Source organism: Trachinotus anak, unplaced genomic scaffold (assembly GCF_046630095.1).
Source record: "Trachinotus anak isolate AG129_WGS33_773 ecotype Australia unplaced genomic scaffold, CSIRO_AGI_Tana_v1 ptg000021l, whole genome shotgun sequence".
In the NCBI taxonomy this organism is placed as follows: Eukaryota; Metazoa; Chordata; class Actinopteri; order Carangiformes; family Carangidae; genus Trachinotus; species Trachinotus anak.
In genome coordinates this window covers 19822043-19841381 of record NW_027273872.1, presented here as the reverse complement: position 1 = coordinate 19841381, position 19339 = coordinate 19822043, and the positions used below count along the sequence as shown (strand labels likewise).

The 19339-nt window shown below is 46.1% G+C and overlaps 1 protein-coding gene across 4 annotated transcripts in view; it reads left to right on the top strand.

The window, feature by feature from the left end:
* ebf1a (EBF transcription factor 1a) overlaps window positions 1-19339 on the top strand; it is a 55448-nt gene that overhangs the window by 7604 nt on the left and 28505 nt on the right. The gene's annotated exons all lie outside the window — the stretch shown is intronic.

Here is a 19339-nt window from a genome sequence, read left to right as displayed (position 1 = left end):
CAGCTCACATGATTTACAGGCCAGGCAGCAGAAAAAAAAAAAAAAAAAGAAGGGCCCTGTAGATTTATAGTCGGGCTCGTGCTGTGTGCATGTGTGTGGCACACATGTAGACAAACAGCGTGAGGGAAATTATTTGTTTATACTTGAGCAACTGCTGAAGCGTGCAGATTTAAGGCTGCTCTGATCAGGACGAGGAGGAGAGCACAAACTTACATGCTGAAGTGATTTTCCACAGAAGAGTCAGGGGTTCACCTTTTCACTGTCTTATGATCTATAACATTTTCAAACAACTACATCATCAGGTAAATAGTTGTAGGTGCTTTAGGTTTTAACATGTGATTTGAAGTTGTCACATTCGAGTGTATTTGTGTGAGTGTTAATGAGGCAGTGACCTGTGCTATCTGATGAACACAGCTGTCCTGTTCTTACTGCTGCTCTGTCAAAAGCCACTCTTTACCTGTGTGTGTGTGTGTGTGTGTGTGTGTGTGTGTGTGTGTGTGTGTGTCTGTGTATGCATGTGTGTATGCATGTGAACGTATCTATGTGTGTGTGTGAGCCACCCTCGTTCCGCTCCAGTGAAGCGGAAGGCCTCACCTCAGCGCTCCCTGAGACAGCTGCACCCCACCACATGGCCTCAGACAACACGCCTGCCCATCACTCTGTGCCATATTTCTGATTTTTGTTTTCCTGTGTGCAGACTTGTTGAGTTTTTCTCATCTGTGTCGCTCGGCCTTTTGCGTGGGCTCAAAGTCCTGCCCTGCCATGGGTTTAAACTTTCCCCTCAGGTTGCCGTAGTTTGAGCAGATGAAACTTGGATGAAACAGGCTGATCTCTGACGTGAACAGCTTTCCCACACTGAGCATGTGTTGTGGCCGCTCTCTCGGCAGTATTCCCCTGACGCCCAGTGGCTCAGGTGTGAGGGCAGCATTAACGAACAACAAATTAGAACAGGGGGAGGGAAAAACAACAGCAATATCTCAGTTTTTCTCTCCAGCGAGCAGCACTCTTTCTGGACAGGAAAATAGGTCAGGTGAGAGGAGAGCGGTTGGAGAGGGGGGAGCAGAGTTGGTAGCTTGTTTTAAAGAGGGGGAGAGGAGGGTTTATACGTTTGCTCATTTAGTACCAATATATTCTTGGCAGTTGTAATAATCAGAGATTCATAAACAAACAAACAACTGTGAGGGTGAAACTGACTCAATTACCATGAGTTCCCCTCCTTCAAATTCATAAAGAAATACCATCAGCAGCCCCTCTCCACCCTTGAAGTTATTTAGTTCGTTAAATAAGGGCTCGTTAGCCCTCTGCTGTTTCACAGAGATGATTAGATTTTACAGCCCTAATTAGCTGGGCTAGCTCTAACTCTTCTGGAAGAGTAATGGGTCTGATTGCCTAATTAGCTCTCTCTCGTTAAGATGGGAGAAACAGGCCACTGCAGCAAAACCGCAGGAATGAGGAAAAATAAAGTCAGCTAATGAGAAACTTATTTGATTGTTAGGAGAACAAATCTGGTACAGTGTGGATCGGCAGCGCTCTGGGTACTGTGCTCGCTCAACGAGAGAATCTCTCTCACTCTTCCCTCTCGCCTCCTGTTGAAAAGAGGATGTGTTTGGGCTTTAAAGCGTCTACAAGGAGCAATGTGGATTAGATTTTAATTATGAAGCATTTGTTTGTGGCTATGGTAGCAAAAAGCACTTTAACGTTACTTAGATTCTTACTGAGGTTGAAAGAAACATCATAAACAATCTGTCCTGCTTTCTGGCAGTTTAGGACTATTATGGCAGAGCTGTTGTCATCTCTGACTGTCTTAGATAAGTTTCAAGGTCCATCTGATCTGAATCACTCCGCGCTCAAGTTGAAGACAATTCATGCCATATTTTATGTATTTAACCTCCAAGGTGGTGAGTCCATGGAAATTCAGGCAGGGGAAGCAGCTGAAAGGTGAGAGAAGGTGCGAGGCTCCTGTGCGCCTCTCTGTGTCTTCCCCAGGGAAACACGTGTGGTCCACTTTAGCCTCTTACAGAGTCAGGATAATATGAGGGGACCCCCCCACCTCCACCTCCACCTCCATCTCTCTCCGTCACTTCTGGTTACCGTGGGGTTAATCATATGCAGCCACTGCCAGTCAGTCTATCACGCGCCTGGATGGGCCTCAAATCACAAACACATTTCCCTCTCACCCGTGCACACTCTGCATAGCCTCTCTTAAATTTATCTTTCCACAGAACTGTTGTTTTTAATAGACATCCATATAATTGAGGACTAATCTCTCAGTCCTACCCGCTTTGGGGGTATGACTGTCCTTCCGGTCCCATGTGTTCCACTACCACCTGTGTCCTGTGGCCCCTTTCTTGCCCATCCAGCTCCCCCAGGCCTGCCACAGGGTGTCCCCTAGGCAGGGAGAACCTCTCTGGAGGAGGGAGAGAAACTCTCTGTGACCACAGATAAGGATCCACTGGGTAGCCCTGCATATCCCATGATCCCCATTTCCAGTCACAGTGTATGGAGGGGGTGGGGTGAGGGGTTTACACACGGTGTTATTTCAGGTTTATTGCTGTTTTTTGAGTGTGTGCTTGTGTGTGTTTGCGTTTGCACACACTCCTTGCAGCCCGCTGTTGATGTGGCTCATTTCCTTGCATGCGTGTCCGTGCCTGTGTATCCGCGTCGACGCTGGTTATTTCCCCAGAAGTGTGTGTGTGTTGATAGAGGCCATTTCCTGGCGAGTGTGTGTGTGTCTTGAGTGAAGAATGTCAGGCAGGAAGTGCTCCTCCCGGGGAGGATGATGTCATGGCCAACAGTTTCCTGTTCTGTGAGCCAGTGGAATGGCCTGAGTCTCAGCTTCACGGTGGGTAGTTAGGACTTGTGGGCCAGAAACACACTAAATGGTTTTAGTTCACCTCTCAGCTGCCTCTGGTCTGCACCTGGTTTGGTGTTAGCCCAGATCACCTGACACATCTGGAAAGAACGAACAAACTTTGCCACTCGCAGTGTTTTGAGGATTGTTGCATTTTCCCAGCTAATGTGTTGTTTGTTTGTCACTCTCCCCCACTCTGTCTCCCTCTCTAGTGGGGAACCCCGTCATTGTTTTGGTTGTTATGTTTAGATGCACTTCCTGGGGTGAGAGGTCATGTGTTGTCTTGGCTGGGCTAACGTGCGCTAGTGAATAATGTATGTCATTGACTTTATGTCAGTCCTGCCAGCCCCCCAAGCCGAGCCCACCCATGTTTAATTCATCCATCTCATTTGTGTGTGTGTGTGTGTGTGTGTGTGTGTGTGTGTGTGTGACTGCAAACATGTATGTGTGTGTGTCATTTAGAGGCCCAGTCTGCACCTGTCCAGCCATTAGCCCCCTTCTCATTTGCATTTGATGCTAATGTGGTTTACTGGCAGCGCCTTCCGTCCCCTCAGTGTAGTTTCACTTTCATATCCATGACTGTGCTGGTGAGAAGGTGAAAACACACTCTTCTGACTGTAATCTCCTTTTTATCTGCTGGTATCCAAATATTGAGGTCTCTGTTATCTTATCTTATCTTTTCCACATCTTTGTTATGTTTTATTTCATGCAGGATCGTCATTCTTTTTCCCCTTTACTTCACTTTTTTTCACATTTGGTTTGCTGCTGTGTCTCTGACCACCTTTCACTAGCTTGACAGAAGCTACAAACAGAGTCACAAAACTCTGAGAGAAACAGTGTCACCCATATGGTGGGATACAGGAGCTACTCTGCACCAACTTCTGATCCTCCTTGAGCTTGTCTTGGTGTTTCTCTTTAGGGGAGGAGAGATCTTCTCAGACTGTGCCGTGATTGTCAGCATGGCCCTTTTCTCTTTAGAGGGTGTATGCTCTCTCTTTTCCTGCAGTCTTCAGGGTGGGGGGGAGTGGGTGGGGGGACAGCTGCATCAGATGTTATGGGAGGCTTTGAAAAGGACTGGCCCTGAGCTGGTTGTGGTGTTTGTGCAGGGCTCAGGGGCAAAGAGGCAGAGTTGCTGGCTCATCGATATGCAGGCAGAACTCCCCTCCCTCAGGTGCTGGCTGCCTCACAAATCTGCGTCACACTCGCATAAGAACACACACACATACACACACACACACACACAGGCACAGATGCAGCTCTCATCCTCGGATAAACTCGTACACAATACACAAATACATATGCAGACGCATGCATGCACAGGCCCAAGAATCCACAGGCGTGCAAAAATATAGCACACACACATATACACACTCACACATTGACCTGCAGCTCTCTGCATCTGTTTGGTTGTGTTCTTTTTTTCCCTGCGGTGGTCCCCCCCCCCCCCCCCCCCCCCCCCCCCCCAGGGTTGGAGGAAAGCGTGGCCCCAGGGGACGGACGGCTGCGCTGATTGACAGCAGGGAGTTTGGAGGTCGAGGAGCCTCTAAAACAGCGCTGCGTCTTTCTCTCTCATCCAGACCTTCAGCTCTCTCACCCCCCAACTACAGGCTCGCTTTCATTTGTGAACACCCCATGACAAAAAAAAAACAAAAAAACACTATACCTGTATTTGTTTACACCAATATGAAATATCAGGTAAAACACAAGCTGTTTTTTTTTTGTTTTCTGGTGAGGAAACAATGAGGAACACACTGGAAATAAGTATTTTTAATGCTCAATTGTGTGTGTGTATTACATTGTGTTTTAATTCTTTCCCCCAATAAACTATAACAGAGCTGCTATCACACTTTATAGGTAGTTAAGATAATGCTCCCCAGCTGAATGCAGGTAGCAATAAGTTTATTAGGGCATATAAAATGCAATTTACAAATGTCATTACAGTGAAACATTCTGGGTTTCATGACATGGGGAGATTTTTTTTTGGCTGGAGCGACTGTAAATAGCTCAGTTGTAGCTCTATTTTCTCTGTAAACTGCTTTGTCATTACTGCTTGACATTCCCTGCCTGACCTGGCCGCTCTCCTTGGCCGTTCCCTCTGCCTTTGTGTCAGTGTTTGTTCTGTCCCAGAATGAAGGGTTTTGGCCGGCCAGAGCTGACCCAAATGAGTAGCGTCCTACTTCTCTCCGAGCTATTTAAGACATTTTTGGTGTTGGAAATTGCAGGACAGAGAGATAGAGATAGAAGGGGGAGTTAAATAGAATGAAGATATATTTACCATATGAAAAGGTCTCATGTATGACGTGTGAACGTGTGTGTGGTGCTGCAAGTGAGGAAAGAGTAACGTTTTCCAGGATTTAGCCCGTGACTCGCCCTAGAAGATGCGCTCAATTTGCTTTTCAAATGAGGCGTGAAGAGTGCGAGTGTGTGCCTCTCAGTGTGATGCTATACATTTGGACATGCATGGTTATGTGTGTGTGTGGCAGGAGCAAGGGCTTTGTTTTCTCAATGCTCTGATGTGTGTGGACAGTCTAGCGCAAGGCCCACTAAGTGCTCTCTCACAGCCGATGTGCTACACGGCTCCCTGTGTTGCTGCTCGTAATTGAATAGACACACCAGCTCCTCTCTCAGTGAAGGATACTCAGGCTTCCTCTCCCAGCAGGCTGAGCCAATGTGTCATCAAGCAGTATAGCTTCCAGCCGCCCTGATCTCAGCCCTCACTGATGATTCATTGTTTACTGATTATTTCTGCTAAGTGAGAACGCAGACAGTATGCTTCATGCCAGCCCCATACCCCCCAACCTGGCGTCTCACTTCCTATCGGCCAGTTTCCCTCCCAGAGCCTCTTCTGGTACTTTACCTCAGCGCTGTAGCCCAGGATGTACGTCCAGGTGTCCAGGATGAGTGCCGATGACCCGCTGTGCCCGAGCAAGATGTATAGTCTGTTGATTGTTTTCCATCAATCTGTCCAGGAAGAATGGATCGCTGGCCAGGCGCTGTGATCGGCGCTCTCAGTTTCACACACCACAATGGAAGGAAAACCTGCTCCACACTGGGGGGGACAGGGAGGGAGAGATATGTAGTGTGATAGTGGTGGTGGGACTCTGCAACATAGGAATGGGCCTTTTAAAATATTCGGATTATTTTATGTGAGATGTTGCTTTCTTATCTTTTTCTCTACAAAAACACTTATACTGTACTTACATTGTTAATACTATTGTCCTATCAGTAACCATATCATCACTTCCAAGTTCAGCCTTTTCATATCTGTTCTCATATATGAATATTGTGACACTGAGCTTGACTAATTCGAGCTGTAACATTAAAAGACAAAAGGAAATCTTCAAGGAAGTGTCTCTGTCGTAATTAAACGTAAAGCGGGGACGTCAACATGCAGACAATTATGGTCAACAGCATTGTTCGATCAAAGGGATGATATATTCTTACTTTCCTAATATATTCTTGTTACTTTGCATTAATCATCAACAAATGAGACCCAAGCACATGTCACAGTTCCACTTCAAAAAGCTGAGCTGAATTTAAAGGCCTTTGTTTGTGTTTATGTAAGTGATGAGGGGAGACAAAGTAAGGCGTAGGCAATCGACTGAGACACTTTGTTGTTTTACACCGCCTCACCCCCTTTGTGTGTGTGCTGCTAACGCTGTTTGTTTGTTTGCCGAGTGGCTTGACCTCGCTGAGAGGAATGTTCACTCGTTTCCTTTCCTTCAGTGTTTGCCTCTCTGATTTTCTCCATCCTTGTGTCCCTCCTCCTCTTCTTTTTCTTCTTCTTCTTCTTCTTCTTCTTCTTCTCTCTTCCTCTGTCTCTCTGCCCCTCTGTCTATGTCTTTTTCTTTGGTCCTCCCACTCAAAATTCCCGATTTAACTCTGAAGGTTTTTTTTTTGGTTAATCACACTTGGAATCTTCCCCACGTTTGAACGCTCTTCCTCGGCAGCGTGTTCTTCCTCGATCTCGAGTCACGCTAATTATCCCGGTTATTGGCTTCTCCAACACAGGAGCAGTGATTTACATGAGGTGACATTCAGTTCAAACGCAAAGACCTTCGCAACCTTTTTCTGGAAAACAATTAACAGCACAGCTTTCTCCTCTGCTTCCCTCCTGTACCCTCTTTTTTCTCTCGCTACACCACTCCCTCTCTCTCTTCCTCTGGCTATTGTCTTCACACAAACAGTGAAGATTTACTGCCAAAAGCGTGAGGGTGTGCAAGGAGAAGAAACTGTTAGTGCACACTCTGTAACAAGTGATTACTTGGTTTTTAATTGACAGTTTTGGAAGATATTCAGAGAGGAGTTTGCAGAAGTGGTTGAGTGAAACCGACATGGAGAAGGTTTTAACTTTTGCAGGATTGTATCTGATGTTACTTCTTGAATTGTAAAATTGAGTTCATCCGTCTCCTCCATGTGTCTGCCGTGACCCCAGAAAATTTAAGATACACCCTTTTACACACACACACGCTTATAGACAGACATATAGCACACGCACATGCACACGCACACACACACATGTTCAAACACAAAGGCAAACTTGCAAGTGCACCGTTAATGAAGTGCATCTCTGTTCTGTCATGACGCCCATGTTAGCATGACAAGATGTTTACACACACAATCACGGCCGCGCCTCTGATGTGGGCCGGGATGAAAGAGAGATGAGAGGAGAGGGAAAAGAGGAGGCAGAGACGTGACGGCGAGCGTCGGGTATGGACTGCTTTTCTCTGTTTGACAGGAGGACAGGTGTAACAGTACCCCACTGAGAGAGAGAGGACTTAGAGCGATAGATAGACAGACAACAGCGAGAAAGAGAGAGAGGGAGAGAGATGTACCTGGAGGAAAATGTTCTGAAAAGGAGAGATGTTTCTCTTCTTTTTTTTTTTTTTTTTTCCTACAGAGGACTTCTCTGAACTCAAACACATTCTCGAATCCGGAGGAAAACAATTAGATCCACCCGCTTCCCCTTGTCCCGCAGTGTAGATTACAAATGAGCAAACCTGGCATTTATCACATTACTACAAACATTTATTAAAGCCGGTTCCCCTCTAAAGCTGCAGAGATAACAGTGGGTAATTGCAGAGACTGGCTCTATTAGTTAAGTATGCCTAATGTCACTGCCTCAGAGCATTAATGGACGCCGTAGTATTATGTTCCTGCGCTCATTACCACCCCACTCCCCTTCAAACAGATATACACACACATACAATCATACATACACACATACACACACACACACATATTCACACTCCCTCTCCCCCTTCATTGACCCTGCAGCAGGAGTCTGTGCCATTCTAATGAGAAATGGAAAACACTGCTCCGCAAGCTCCAAGACACACACACATATATGGACACACACACACATACACAGACACACGGTGGGAGCCATTACAAGGGGACAGAGGGGTACAACAGTATAATCACACACGCCCAGGGAAACAATTGTGCCGTTATCAGAGTGATCACATTATAAAAGTTTAATAAACACCAAACGGCCTAATGGTGAATTAGCCTGCATCTGCCCTGTGTTGTGCCAGGCTATAATTAGTGATTTAACAGAGACAAAACAAATGTTTTTAGCCACAGCTTTTCACAATCAACAGATTTTCAGTTGGACATAAATGATCATGTTTGTCCACAATTAAAAGAAAATGTGTGGCTGAGATGATGAGCGAGTTTTTTTTTGTTTTTTTTTGTGACTCCAAGACACCAGAAGTCACACATGCAGACAGTTGCGCAAACACTGAACCACTGAGAGGAGAGTTTGGCTCAAGCCCGAGTCTGGTTTTCTAAGTGGCACTTGAGATGTGTATGGAGAGAGGCGGATGGGTGCTTGAGATTGTTGAGGAGGTGGAGAGAGGGAGGGAGGAAGGGAGGGGGGATGGAGAGAAGAAAAGAGACAGGAAGAGATGGTGGTGAATGACGTGGAATAAGTTAGTCAAGAGGAAGAGAAAAAAATGACTCTTCTCCTGCTCTCCTGTGTCTATTTTGATACTCGTGTGTGTGTGTGTGTGTGTGTGTGCATTTGCATGTGGGCATTGACATTAAATCAATAACACTTTATAATTTACAATCACAAGGACCTATCACTTTTTATAGGGCCTCCATCCCCGCTCATCAATATTACATCAGGACCCAGACTCTCAGTGTGAAGGAGCAGGAGGGTGAGGAAACGGCTGAGGAGAGTGAATATGGCTTTGGTCCAGTGTGTGTGTGTGTGTGTGTCTGTGTGTGTGTGTGTGTGTGTGTGTGTAGGGGGGATGTGGGCGGAGGGGGAGAAGGAGGGCATCTGCTGAGGTTGTAGAAAACATTGCTCCCAGCATACACAAATGTGCAAACGCATACCCTGCCTCGCTTGTGTGAGAGTGTGTGTCTGCATCTGTCCAACTGCTTTTGTATGTGTATGTATGTGTGTGTGTGTGTGTGTGTGTGTGTGTGCTTGCTAGCTGAGTGACAGCTTAGTATTGATCTGTGGGAGGCCCTGGTGTCATTAGACCCAGTATGGACCAGCAGGCACACGTGGAGGTCAGGGCACAGAGTTTGTGTGTGTGTGTGTGTGTGTGTGTGTGTGTGTGTGTGTGTGTGTTTGTGTGTGCGTGCGTGTGTGTGTGTGTTTGTGAGGCGGAGTGGGGGACCAAGTGTTCAGTAGTGACAGGCTCAAGCCTCTGAAAGAAAATCAATCGTGTCATAAGAGGAAGGTTTCCTCCAGCCTCCTTCTCCTTCTTTCTCCCTCCTCTTCCTCATCTCATCCTTTCTCCCCTTTCCTCCTTTTTTCTTTTCATTCTTCTCAGTTGGGAGATCATCCATAGAGCCTCCATTTACTCTTTTATCCCTCCCTTCTTCCCTGCCTTTCTTAAGTTTTTGAGCATCTCTGTTTCCCCACTAAACACACACACTCACACACACAGATAGCACTCCTGGGTCAGGACGGGGGTTGCATGTGTGATGTGTGGATCAATCTGAGGGGTTATCCTGGCAAAAAGGAGCCATTAGTGACATAACTGATCCTGGATCAGCCCTCATTAACTAAAAGGGCACAGGGGCTGTATGTCCAGATGAAAGAAATGACCCCAAACCAGGGCCAATTAACTCAGAGGGTACAGACTAGGTGAACTGATGGCATGTGTTGTTTTGTTTAATTGAAGTTTGATTCAGAAAGAAACTGATTAGACTTTGTTTAATTGTGAATTTGGGCTGTCCTTCAGTTATTTATTATTAAGCGTGAGCATACACACATACACACACACACACACACACACTCACACACACATCGGGCAAGCATCCACCTGTTCTCCTCTCTCCTCTCTTGCCTGAGGGGACTAGTATGGTAGATAACAGTTTGAGTGGGCCTGCTGCAAAACACTAATCAGACCTAACACTGCCTAATTAGCACAGAGTCCACTGATTGGCTTACAGCAATAATTAACACAGGTGAGAATAATTAGCTCCCCATAGACCTGTTTGTGTGCCTGGGTGTGTGTGTGTGTGTGTGTGTAGAGGATGTTATTATGCAGTCTTGGTCCCCAGTGAGACTGAGGAGGCAGAGAGAAGAATCAAACTCATTACTGAAACCAGGCCAACCTGTGTTAGGTGCTCTGCTTTCCCACACCCAGAGAATTAGCCACAGAGATCCACCTCCCATCTCTCCCTTTCTCTCTCTCTTTTCATGTGTGTGTGTGTGTGTGTGTGTGTGTGTGCCTACCTTCTCTCTTTTCTTTCTGTCTCCCCCCCCCCCTGCTGATGACTGAAGGTGCGTTTGAGGAATCTCACCGCTAGGTGAACTTACTAAGATAAGATGAAACACAGACATAGGGCATCTTCCTATCATATTCTGTCTCTCCGGTGGTCTGCTTCTCTCTTTTATCCCCCGCCCAGCCTTTTTTCATTCTCCTCAGAGTCGTAGGGATAAAATAGTCAGAAAAATGTTGGCGTGCATCTTCCTCCTCATATAAAAAGCTTCAGCATATAGCTTTGCGCTTCCTATGAAACTGTATACTGTACACTCCACGAACTACTACTTAGTGCCTGGCTGTATACACAAGATCCTGAATCATGCTCAGCCAATGCCTCATGTTGCTTCTTCAACAGAGAGAAAGAAAGAGATAATGAGAACGACTGAGGAGGAGAGACAAAGGAAAAGAAAAGGGGGACAGTGTTTTGCTGAGACTGGCCGTCGTTCATCAGTCTGTTAGCAGCATGGTGTCCTCCATCTCACTCTCCCTGGTTATTTTTACCAAAGTGCTGCTTCTTTGATCAAGCCAACATCACAGGAAAGAAGACGGGCACGCAGACATTGAGAGGGGGTTAATATTGGAACACAATTGACGGCTTGTCACTTTTAGCTCCGAGGCACCAACATCACCGAGCAGTTAGTTAGGTTCTGGAGAGGGAGAAAGATGGGGGTAAGACACACACATACACACCATCAGGGGCTTTTTGTGTGCTAAATAAATAACAAGCGACGATGTAAATTGGTGTTTTCCTGGAGTGTGTGGCTGCTTCTGGGATGTGTTTTTCATGTCAAGACATCTTAGAGTGGTTTAGGAGTGCAGGACGTACGGATAATGAATTTAACCCCCCGAACTGTGCACAAACATACAGTTTTGCTCTCATACATCCACACAGAGAGCAGAGCTGAATATTCACCTGACCACAGGTGCACCACAGCATTAATGCGAGGCACACTCAGGCTGACTCCCACCCCCCAGCTCACTCTTCAACACCATTGTTCTCCACACACCAGGGCCCAGGGAGGTGCCAGGGGCAACATCAGCCTATAACTGTACACCAGTGGAGACACAGTGGGAGAGGAAAGCTTATCGTTGGCTGACTGATCTCCAGTCTCGCGCTGACAAGCCTCCCGTGTTCGCTAGATTTGTTTTTTGTTGTGTGCGCTCCTGGTAAACACTTGCCTCTCAAAACAAGCCGCTACTACCTCTGTCACACATGAGGCTGTCAACACAACACTCACCCGCACTGTACTCCACATCATCCCGAGCTGTAGCTACAACACGCACAGACAGACGCACACCCAGAGATGTATGTATGAGCAAAATGGATGTACTCAAAAGGCAGCTAAATGCATATAAGAGCTGTTAAAGCAGTGTTTATGGGAGGCATTTGCATAGTGTTCATAGCACTTTCTGCCTGTCTCCTTCCCATATGCACACACACACACACACACACGCTCAAAAGCTGCACTTTTCCCCCTCAAACACTCTCAACATGCCTTCCTGACTAAAGAAACAAAATGAAAGGAGGTTGATTGAGGCAAAACAAGGAAGGTTGTTTTTTTTCATATTTCCTGTTTCAATAATTAATATGCATGAGTTTTATGGCCGCTTAAGATGCGATCAATTATTCATTAACAGCATGTTAATTGCATCCACAGTCTTGAATATTTAACCAAACACTAAATCAATGGGGTCGAATGAGCAGCAATATGGACATTTTATAAGCTTTGCCAAAAATTAGGTTAGGCTTTAATGAAAGCGGCGGAGAGCGGATTGAACAGGGGACAAATGTGAAGGAAGAACCAACTTCGTGAGAGGAGGCTTCTGTTTAGAAAGCTGACAATATGAATAAATGCAAGGTTGTTGACTCGTAATAGTATAGTCAGTGACTCTTAGCCTTTTCTTCTGCTTTGTCTCTTTATTCTCATCTCCTCCTTTTTTTAAATGGAGTGGATGTAATCTCTTCATCTCTGCCCACTGTAGCCAGCCTTTTTCACTCTCAAAGACTCCAGACTCCTTTGTCCTGGATCTTTGTGTGTGTGTGTGTGTGTGTCTGTGCAGCTCTTGTTTGTGTGTGTGTGTGTCACAGCGGTGTCTGGACGGTGACATTTCTCTGCTTGGATAACCATCGCGCCCTCTGTCCCTCTGTCCCACCAGCCATGACGCAGGGTAATGTCACCTGTCAGTCTCAAACTCCTACTTACAACCACTGCCCCCCCTCTTAACTCCCCCACCCCACACGCACATGGAACACCACCACCACCAGTCTGCCACCCTCTCACCCTGACCCTAAACTGCTCCTCCCCTGGACTTCACCTGGGAGACAAAGCCCTCACCATCTCCCCTTTCCCCACACTCCTTTTGTCTCTCTCCTTTCCAGTACCTCATATGACTCCATATCCTCCTGCTCTTTCACTGCCTTATATCCAAATGGCAACCCCCACCCCTTCCTCCCCCTTACATTTCCCCCCAGGACACCAGAATATGGAACGGGAAGACAGCACATATAGTGAATAGGAAAGTCAGGGGTGGGAAGTTGACTTTTTGCCTGGACCCCGGTGCGTTCTGTGCCTGTTTTCAATTACTCTCCCGACACAGGCAGGGTGGAGGTTTATGCGTTATATGGGAATGTAATTGACTATAACTGCCCCCTTAACATTAACCAGGTGTACTAGCTGAGTGTGTGAGATTAGGCCCCGGGTCTTGGCTGTAATGGTGTGTGTGGACCCAGTCTCTGCGGTTGTGTTGTTGTTGATGTATTTATGCCCTGCTCCTGTGAGGTGCTGCCCATTAGCACCGCATTTAAATCTGACATTTTTCCAGTGTGTTTCTGCGCACGTGTGTTTATGTGTGTGCACAGTACAACTACTTGTCCCTTTGTGTAAGTCCCATCATACATCTGCCAGTGTGTGCATATAAGAATGAGAGGGAAAGTAAAAAAAAAATTAAAAAAAAAAGAGGCAGGATACAGATCCAGCCTGCTTCAAGGGGGGCCTGACTTTACAAGGACAAAGTCAAAATGGGCCCATTCACAAGCCTGACACACTGTGATTTGTATGTATAGTGCTGTGCAGCCTGCGGGGCACTAGCCCAGGGGCTATCACAGACACCCAGACCAGTGCACGAGCAGGGGGAGGTGGTGGAGGCAAATGCAGAGTGCATGTAGAAGGAGAGGACTGTGTGTGTGTGTGTGTGTGTGTGGTGGGAAGAGAAGCATCAACAGGCTGTCAATCAAGCCCCGGCCACAGCCTGTCACTCCTCGATAGAACTCGTCCGGGGGAGAATGGGAGTCCCTGGGACCCTGAGAGGAGAAAGGAGGAGGAGGTGCAGGAGGAGAGGTGGAGGCAGCAGGGAGGAGGTGACTGTCTGTCTGTCTCAGTGACTCCAGCTTGATTTGATATTTGATACCGAGCATGTGGCATTTGAATGCAAATCTGTTTTGATTGTCCCACCGTCTGATAGGGTTAAGAGGAATCTATAGGGGATATGCATGTATGCATTGTGTACCAGATGAGGGCTGGTTGGAGATACACACACACACACACACACAAAATCAGGTGGAAAATTATTCAGATGGATTATATTACTCACCAATTCACTTGCATCAGGCAGGTTTCCCTCTCAAAGCAATATAAAGCTATTCAATTAGAGTAAATATAAAAGATAATGGGTCAGAGGTCACAGAAATGTTTTGTCCTGTGATTCCTGTCTCCTTGTGGTTGAAATACTTTTCTTTACATGCAAAACTTGGTGCTGGGCATATACATCCTGTACATTGCTCTGCATGTGTGTTTAAAAATATGAGCTCATGCAGGATAATTATTTTCCCTGCGTGCCTGTGGAGGATTGTGTTTAAAAGCAAGCATGTCAAGTAGGTAGACAGACGGACAGATAGACGGACGGATAAAGCTGGTATTACTGCAGTATGGAAATGTGAGGCTCAGTTCCCTCCCAATTAGAGCAGTGACTTCTGAAATGCCATAATACCCATTAATTAGCAAGCTGCTATTTTCTCAGTGATTTGGCTAATTAGTCTGCGAGGCTCTACACTATCTGGACCATTATTATTGGGTTGAAGCCATGCAAACACACTCTCACACACACACACACACACACACACACATTCGAGTCGATGCACAAACACCAGCATGCTCACGTTCACATACATACTGTACAAGGGGAAGCGATACACAATTTCCCACAGTTGAGTGACCCTAATTTAAGTGACACCATTATACGCTTCAGTAGCAGCATAGCACAGCATGAGAGAGTTAATGGTGAAGAAGGGGATGTTGTTGCACAGTTGCAAAGCAGCCTCCGTCTTCTTTAACTATGTGCTCCTCTTAACATGTTATTATATACAAACAGCAGCACTGCCCCATCCTCCTGTGAGCAACAACAGAGGAGCGTTTCAGCCCCCTGTAATGACTTGGCATGTGTGTGTTTGTGTGTGTGTGTGTGTGTGAGTGTGTGTGCACGGCGCTCTCTCTGCTCTCGACAGTCCATCAGTGTCTCCCACCGGACAGACAGGCCACTGACACAGCACCATGAGGCCAGGAAACCTTTTCAATCACTCCCTCACTTTTCCCTCTCTGTCAGGTGGCAGAAAGGCGTGATTGATCTGTTGTTTCTCCACGGTGGTAAAGGAGTGGAAAGAAGTTGTGTTGGGTAGAGAAAAAAAAAAAAGGTCTGGCATGTGTGACAACCACTTTCATAAGTTTATTAATCATCTTCATCAATAATGCAGCCACGGCCCTGCTGTTGGTCGTCATGCAGCCTGTGTGTGTGTTTGCTTGCATGCGTGCGAGTGTGTGTTCACACTCCTTGCAGCCCGATGAACTTCATAAGTGTCCCATCACCACTTTAATCAAATTACTTATGAACCAAAATTGACAGTTTTCATTAATTATAAAGGATTATTCTAATTGCGATTCAAATTTATTCATTTAGAACAGACGGCATTCAGTAATGTTTCAGGAAATTTGCATATTAAATGGAGAGGGTAGGCCATTAGCTATGCTAATGTATGCATGATTCCTTATTTTGTGATTGGTGGGCCATATGTAGCAGGCTGGGGGTGTGCAGGTGAGGAATCTAGAAGGAGCTGTAATATGTTTGATAAACACAGAGGGATGCAAGGCCAAAACACACACACACACACACACACACACACACACATGCTCACACATACACACTGCAGGAACCATTACATCTCTGTTCAGTATCAGTCTCCCTCCGTCTTTCCCTTGTCAGACACACACACAGACACACACACACGCACACACACACACACTCTCTCTCTCTCTCTCTCTATCTCTGTCTCACATTTTCTTGGTCTCTCCCACTCTCTGCTTCCATATTCCTCCCTCAAGACCCATTGGAGGGAACAACTTTTTTTTTTTTTACCCGAGAACAAACACGGCACACTAATTAAGTTTCTGATTTCTGATCCTGCTGCATTTAGAAACATAACCTTGAGTCTGTGTACAGTCACAGTCATAGTTATGATTTAATACGGTGCTTAAATGGAACAAAAAGAAAGAACTTTTGCAAGCGGCACATTCATCCCCACAATGTATGGGGCTGGTCCCGGGTTGACACAATGCTCTTTATCAAGCTATATATAGTCGATGCATTATGCATTAAGTTTAACATGTGCTTAAATCAACACTATTCAATATGAATACATCAGTCTTCAACTAAGGTAGAGAGGAGAACATTTAGGGTAAATGACTGCACAGGGAGGCACGCGGGCAGACATAAGCATGCAGTCACACACACACACACACGCACGCGGTCACACACGCCCTTTGGCTGTGCGGTGGCGTCTACCCAGGCTGATGACAGGGCCATTATTCACTGGTCAGTCCCACGAGGGCAGGGTTTGGTCTGGACAGGGTAGCAGAGCGTCCCAGCGTGGCAGGACAGCGCTGAGGTGAGAGGGACCAGGACCCTTCATTAATCCCATGGTTTGAAGGCCTGGAGCCTCTCTCTCTCTCTCTCTCTCTCTCTCTCTCTCTCCCTCTCTCTCCCTCTCTCTCTCTCTCTCCCTCTCTCTCTTTGTCTCTGTCTCCATCAGATTAATGGGCCGGGCCTGACAGAGGAAGTGTTTCAATCAGCACCGCCTGCCAAGCTTGTCCATCACCCAGACAGCCTCTTATTCATCATGGCTTTGATACACACACACACACACAAACACACACACATGCACAGATGTTTATTTGGTCCCATTTTTCCCCAGTGCTCTGGTGCAAAGCCAGGCCACAGGTACCGATGTTATCAGGCTACAAGTTGTTGAACCTAGCTACGCCTTCCTCCAGCACTGCTCAGGCTCACAGCCTGTCTTTCAATGCTCCCTGCACGATTTCTCAGTTGAATTTTGAATGATCCTTTTCGGATGAAATGGATGAAACACAATTGGTTAAGTGTCTCTGGGACTTCTGTCCCCTAGCTGAGACTGGAGCTCCGGCTCCAGGGGGAAGCGAGGAGCGATCTCTCCCAAGTGGGGCCTCTCCCCAAGCAGCGAAGGCACAGCACGGATTCCCCCTGACCCACCATCTCCCTCCTCCTGGGTCCATTTGTTCTGAGAAATATTTAACGACGGGACACATCCAGCTGACATGACATGCACACACATCGAGCAGATACAGACGAGGAGGAGGATGGGACGATGCACAGAGTGAGCTGGAAATGAATTTTTCAGTGCAGTGAGATGTTCTATTTGAATAAATCATGATACTTAAGATAGACATGAGGGCAATATAGAGGTGCTTGCCTCTACTTTAGTGGCACTCCTCAGGAATGAAGCGAAGTGTGTGTGCGTGTGTGTGTATGATGGGTTATGTTTTTATCATCTGCCCCCAGGTTCCAGTTGGTTCAATATGTGATTTTACATGTTTTCTTTGTTTTGTCTTTTTTAGTCCAGGTTTCTTTCTGTGTATCTAGCTGTCTGTCTGGTATGAAACTGGGCCACTGTTACAGCCTGGTGTCCGAAGCCCAGGGCCAGTCCCAGAGACAGACCTGGTTCTGGATTATTAATGTCCCCCCCCTGTGGAGCCAGGCCCCCTCCCCCACCCAGTGCCCCCCTACACCCTTGGGGTCAGCCTGCATGGCTCCTGGTGCAAGGCCCCCCTCATAAATCTCCCTAAATTAGTGTGTGCATGTGTGTGTGTGTGTGTGTGTGTGTGTGTGTGTGTGTGTGTGTGTGTGTGTGTGTGTTCTTCCACGCTTAAACATATACTGCAGGCAGGGAGACAGGTCACCATGAAAACAAGCCAGTCAGGCTCTTGGTTGAAGTGTCAGTGATGCATGGCGTAAAAGCGAAAGAAAGAGTTGCAGAGAAGAGGAAGAAAACGAGAAATGAAACACAAGGGGAGGAAAAGAAAATACACAGAACAGGGGCTGAGGAAGGTATTTGATTCTCTGAGAGAGCTAGACTTCACCTTTAGTTTAGTCTTCTATTTATCACTCTTTTTTTCTGCTGTAACATTATATTTGCTTACAAATATTTACACTTAATTTGAACCTGCTTCTGACTTCATTAGGATTGATTTCCTGAACAAATCTTAATGCTTAATTGCTAAAGTGCAGGATCCTCCATCGCTCTACCTGCCTAGATTAGTTCAACATGTCCCACGGTGGTAACAGGCATGGGGAAGTGCTGTTGTGTCACTTAGTTAACCCCCCGAGACAAATGGCTCCCCTCTGGAGCACAGTGAATTACACACCTCATGAAGCATATTAGGAGCCAGACACAGTGCTTTTCTTCTGGAGATGATCTGTACGGCAGGAATGGATGGAGGGAGAGGGAGAGGGGAAGGCTGAGTTATGGCATCACCCACAGCCATTTTTACAGCACGTCGGCATCAGAACAAAACAGAGAGAGCAGAAAGAGGAGGGGCAAAGAATAAAGAAATGAGACACAAAGATGTATAGCGCAATGTGTAACAAAAGGCTGAAAAGATGAATAAACTAGAACCACTGAGGACGATAAAAGCACACAGTTCTAAAGTTATCCATGTTAAATTTGACAAGGAAAACAACTCTTTACCTCATTTGTGGCTAATGTAGGAAAATTATTAGAAAATATAACAGAATTGTCCCTCGGAGGCTTCCATGCTGTTAGCTAATCGCTTAGACAATCTTTATCACTACAGTAATAATATTTAGATGCTACAGGGATTACTTAAAAGTTGTGTTATAATTGCTTTCCTTGTTTTGTTTTTTATGGGCACGGGGTGATTTTGTGTTTAATTGCTCCAAAGTGACAAATAATGCCCGTTATGATATGATGAAAGTGTGAGATCATTAAATTACTACGGTGACCGGCTGCATGTGTTTATTCGTTCGTTTTCGCTGTTGCAAATTTATGCCATGAGGCTTCAAGAGGCCAAGCAGTTATTTACACAAATTCACTTCCACAGCCATTCCTGGATTTGGGGGTAATTACGTGAGAGCGAAATGGTTTTATTTCATTTAATCCGGTCGGTGCAGCAATTTGCACTGGTAATATTTGTAGCCGCAGAGTGTGCACAGTAAAACAGCTTGAGACCAGCGAGAGTCTCATACAAATAAGGTCCAGGAGGCAATAATCAAAGCAAGAATCAATGCAGGAGGCAATATTGTCTATCGACTGAAAATTGATGTTTTGAGATGAGATGCAATTTAATTGTTGTTTCATTATCTGTATTTTGAAATGTCATATGCAGGGTTTGAGCCAGGATATTAGAAATACTGAGGTAAGGAGTCTAAATGC